We start from the raw sequence: 5,635 nt of genomic DNA, 5'->3' as shown, positions 1-5,635 counted from the left end.
GATGAAATGGTGGGAATTGTCACATGACAGTAAGGTGGCCATCTGTCCTAATTTACAGAGGACAATCCTGTATTTGAAGGGCTACCAGGCAACAGTCCTCTATTTGAAGGAATCCTCCATTCGAAGGGTAGTCTTGTCCAAGTGTAGCTTGAAGATAAAGACCCGTAAGAAGGGACAGCAGGGACCTTGAAGATGCCCATCGACAGTTAACAGCACCTGATCAGCAGACTTAACAAGCCCATAGGTCTCTTGATCACAGTCTTCCCCCGCTATGGTGAGCTCTACTGCATTTCTATTTCAATGATAGTAATTCTTCCTGCTTTTGCACCTTGAGGTATATATTAGCACAGTTGTTCCCAACTGTTTTCCTCCACGGACCACTTGAAAATCGTTGATGATCTTGGTGGACGGCTTTTCTGCCTCTTGTTGCAATTGTAACATGCTGGGCTAGGTACTGTCTGAATTTAAATTGTATTTTTATTGCTCCTATTTCTTATATTGTATTTTATTGCATTACAGTTTGCATTCCATAGACCTCAGACTTTAATACAGTAAAATAAAACACAAGAAATAAAAGCTACAAAAATACAATTAAAAATGAACATGAATATTTAACGTGGCCATGCCACAGACCACCTAAATGAAGATTGCGGATCACTGGTGGCCAGTTTGGAAACCTCTGTATTATCAATGCAAATATGTGTCCCTGTTTTTTGATGATGCGTTTTTCTCTTTTTTGACTGTGCCGATGGCGCTTTCATCATCACACAGCCCTTCACTGCCAGAGAGTTTTTAAAATCTCTGAGAGAGTTGTTGTTGTCTTTTAATCTCCTAAGAGCAGTAGCCATCAAATGGGAAGAAAGCTCTTGTGTGATGAAGTCATTCCCATATAAATAGGCTGTTGGGAAGATTTCCTGAACCACCCACTAGAAGGCAACAATCTGAGATGATTCAATAGCATGGGGTGATTGATGCTAACAATGTTTAGGTTATCAAGTGACAGCTGAAACGACCATGACCACACAAGTAAGTTCCAGCAGAAAGTACGAGTTCAGCCAAAGAAGGGGGGAGAACTTCAGTTCAGTTTGCATTTTAAGGCGAAACTCCCTAATCCACACTTCCTGAAACAAAATGCAAAACAGAACTCGGCTATCTGAAATTCACACTTCTGCAAATGTTGTGACGCAGTTCTCCAACCAAAAGCAATGTGTATGAAAATGGGTATATTAGGGGAGCATGTGCATGAAAATGCATCTGCTTGTGAAGAAAAAATGTGCTACATTAAATAAAATTGCTTGCAACAATGAATATATTAGAGGGAACTGCTTTGCAAAATGTGTACATCAGGAGAAATCTGCACTAAAATGGTGCAGAATTTTCATGACGACTTTTTGTAAAAAAAAAAAAAATCACATACCCATGCAGAAATGTGGAGAACCAAATTTAAGATTAAAAGAATGAGAAACTGGGAGAAACCAGAACTGATAACATTTGTCCATCTTTGGTTCACTCTTAGATTGTTTTGGGTGCAGTTTTCCCACTGGCATGGCTTTAAATTCCCCTTCCGTCTTTTCTAACCTTCGTTTCCTGTCTTTTCAACAGTTTCTAGCTAAAGGAAGACCTGTTCTATTTTGACTGCTGGGAGACAGCTTTGGTGAGGATTTAATCAGCAACCTTTTAGAAAAATCAAGTGGTGTTATGTATCAGCTAGCTACATGGCAAAGGAGGTGAGAAGCAAGAGATGACTCAGCAGCTAACAGGTGTGGGCAACAGCTCTACAAAACATGACATGATCCAAACATACATTTGCCATGTTTTGTATATAGAAAGGAGTATCGCTTGGGATTGTGCCATATCTGTATATCAATATGTGGGTCTCACTGACTGACTGATGGCAATGGTGGCCATTAGTGGAATCTGCTCAAAACTTAGTCTGAGTTTCAACACTTTGGGCAGCTCCTTGAAAGTCTGGACTAAAACCTGGAGTGGATTCCACTGCCCGACTGACATGGAGCCACCAGCTGTCACTGACTGAGGGTATCCAAATGGTTAGGGTATTTCCGCAACAGATCAGAAGCTGGTATGGGGTACATACATAATCCAGCAAATCCTGATTAGTAGGAGAGTGTTCAAATGTTTTGTCCCTTGAAATATGGACCATGGTATCTGACTCATAGCCAAGCTCAGCCACAGGGCAAAGGACATATGTACAACTATTGAAAGCAAACTATTGCCAACCCTCTTAAAAATGATTGATCATCTCCAGAGTAAGGATGACAATAGCAGCTGTGTGGAATCTCAGGGCCAGGGGCCTAATGTGGCCCTCCCTACTTGGTCCTTGGGACTCTGTTGAGGCCATGCCCCTCTCCCCAGGCCACACCTCCTTTATCAGCCCTCTACTGCACCTTTCTTGAGTGCTCTTGCCTGGCTGGAATGTGCCCTTGAACTGTAATAATGTCTTTGTTTTCCTGGATGGTGAATGAAATGAGTCCACAGAAATCTCTGACTTTTGCATGGCTAGAATGTTCAAAGACTCACATTCCTTGCTCCGCCCACTTTTTGCCTCTAGCTCTACCCACTGCCAGCATGTGGCTCTCAGAAGGTTGTCCATGAGGGATTGAAGCCCCTTTGGCGAGAAGAAACAAGGCTCCTCACACCTGATAATAAGTTAGGCTTGTTTTGTTGCTCCTGTGCTTCTGGATGTAATTGGTTTCTCCTGTGTTCCATGTCCAATCGTTTCCTGAATCAGAGAATGGTAAAGAATGTATGGGTTGGAGAAACCAGGCCTGCCATGCTTTTATTTAATGTGATCCTCTGTGTGTTTTTATGACTGAACTCACCAGGATGGAGTACCAGCACCTCTTTTCTTTTTTCTTTTTTGCTGCCCAACCATTTTTGTGCAGGCACTCACAGTGCTTTTATCACTCCTCATTTTTTACCAAGCAAAGCATTCATCTGTGGTATCTGTAATGACTTCCCATTACAAGGATGATTCCAGGGCTTGGTAAATTGTCAGATATATTCTAGGTCTGTTCAGAACGTTGCCTCTGCACATTTTGCTGTATGTGTGGATAAAGGAGCATGAACGCCCTTCTAGCCCTGCTCCTGATGCTGACACGTCGGTTGGTCATGCTCTTCCCCGTGACTTCAGATTTTGTGTTAGTCTGAAAAGTGACCTACGTGTGTACGCAGACGTATGCAGATAGGGCTCCTCTGCACTAGTGGGAATCCAGGCCGATCACAGTTAACTCCCATTCATATAGGGGATTCCTGCACCCGTATGTCTGTATCCATGTAGGCCTCTTTCATGTTACTATCAGTAGCGGATGATGGGATGGGGCGGCAGGTGGGTCTCACTGCTGATTACCTGGAGAGCGAACGGGAGGGGCAAGGTGGCGGGAAGGTTTGCACTATGCAAATGCACCAGTCGAGTCAATACAGTATCCCTGCCAGTGTGCTTGCACAGCACCAAACTCCCCACTGCCTTACATCTCCCTGCTGGGCAAGCAGGTCAGGTGGGGCCTTCGCCCTATCCCCCTGTCTGCTACTAATTACTATCAAATGTGTGACTATCCCAGAGGGGTGGTGAGTGGCAGAAATGAGGGAGGCTTGGCTAATGGGTACAACCCTGTCTCCCCACTCACCTGCGGAATGTAGGCACCGTTTTTTTCTGAAATGGGCTTTTCTCTCAAACTGTTTTGTAAGACACTCAGAAAGCTAGAACAAACCAAAATCTATGAGACAATAGGCTGGACTGGAGAGAGACAGACAGGGTACGTTGCAAAACAAAACAATAAAACAATTGCAAAAGAAATAAAAATGTTTCATCTATATATGTAAACATGAGGGATGGGGGAGAAATTCCATTCACATTTAAAACCGAATCTATCAAATTTGCACTTTTCGATACAATATGGGAACTGAAACACAGCTGCCCTTTGAAATTTGCAAGTATCCAAATTTTGCAGTGCAGTTCTCCAACAAAACAATGTTTACAAAAATGCATGTATTAGAGGAAAGCATGCATAAAAATGAATATATCAGTGAAAATAACATACAAAAACACATTGCATGGTGAGAAATTGCTTGCGAAAAATGTTTACATTAGTCAAAACTGCATACAAAAATGTGTTTGGTAGGGAAAATTCGCACTAAGATGCTGAAGAATTTTCATGAGGATTTAAAAATATATATATTCACAAATTGCTGCAGAAATGTGGAGAACTGAATTTAAGACTGAAAAAATTAGAAACGGAGACAACCAAAATCCTTCTATCCCTAGTAAACATGAAAAACATGTATAATTTCATGCATCCATATACAGAAAGTCAATTATGGTTTAAAGAGTGTTGTATACACTTATTAGGTCTCTTTGGTTCCTATTATAGTTCAAGCATAATGCCAAATTATATGAGTAAAAATAATATATAATGCTGACAATGTATAACATGGAATTCCAATAATTCCAATAATTAAAAGCCCATTTTTCAATCAATTTGTTTGTGCGCATCTCATTTATAATATGCAAGTTTTGTCATTAATACTGTATCCCAGACATTTTTATACCATTGCGATGTGGCATCTGGTGTATCTGATTTCAATTTTCTTGCTATATGACTAGCCTGGCTGCAGTGATCATAGTGCTGTTGCAATCTAGCTGTTGAATCATAGTGCTGTTGCAATGACCATAGCTGTTACAATCTAGCTGTTGCAAAGTCCAAATCTTCCTCATTTACTATGCCTTTTGGATAACCTAGTAAAGACTACCAGTTTTTAGGAGAGTTGAAAGTGGTTTGAGGGATGTTTTACTTCCCATAATGTACACACACATTTATTTTGCCCTGCTGTTCTTTCTGGTCAGAAAGGTTTTTGAAATCCTATTGAAACCTGTTATCCTTGTTTACCACATGGATAAAATTGGTTTGAATCAACACAATAAAAGCAATGATCCCTCTTTCAAACCATCTTCATCTCTCTAAATATAAATTATCTCCTCTCCCCACTAAGGATTGGGAGAAAGTCAATTCAGTTCACATTTAAAGCTGAATCTGTCAGATTCACACTTTCTGAAACAATATGAGAACTTATCCATCCTTTCAATCTGCACTAAACTGAATTTTGTGATGCAGTTCTCCAACCAACGTTTATAAAAATGCATATATTAGCAAAAAGTGTGAAAACAAATATTAGTGAAAATAACACACAAAAATGCATTAAATTAGGAGAAACTGCTTGCAAAAAATGTGTACTTTAGTCAAAACTGCATACACAAATGTGTTTATTAGGAGAAATTTACACTAAAATGCTGAAGAATTGCCATGAGGATTTTTTTTTTAAAAAAAAATCACACACTTCTGCAGAAATGTGGAGAAACTGAATTTAAGACTGGAAAAATCAGACACTGAAAGAACCAAATTTGACAGATCTTTCCATCCCTGTTCCCCGGCCTATTCCAATAGACCCGGACAACAGAAAAAGTCCTTTACAGTTGACTTCAAGATGTTCCTCTGCCATTCTCAGTTTTTTGGTGGTCATTCCAGTCATGCCCCCATAAGAATGTGAGAAAGAAATCCAGAGATTTGTGTTTACAACCTTGAGCACTTGGCTTTGGAGACTTTGTTTTGAAATAACCCCT

The sequence above is a fragment of the Rhineura floridana genome, chromosome 1, assembly GCF_030035675.1.
Source record: "Rhineura floridana isolate rRhiFlo1 chromosome 1, rRhiFlo1.hap2, whole genome shotgun sequence".
NCBI lineage: Eukaryota > Metazoa > Chordata > Lepidosauria > Squamata > Rhineuridae > Rhineura > Rhineura floridana.
This window is presented reverse-complemented; position numbering follows the sequence as displayed.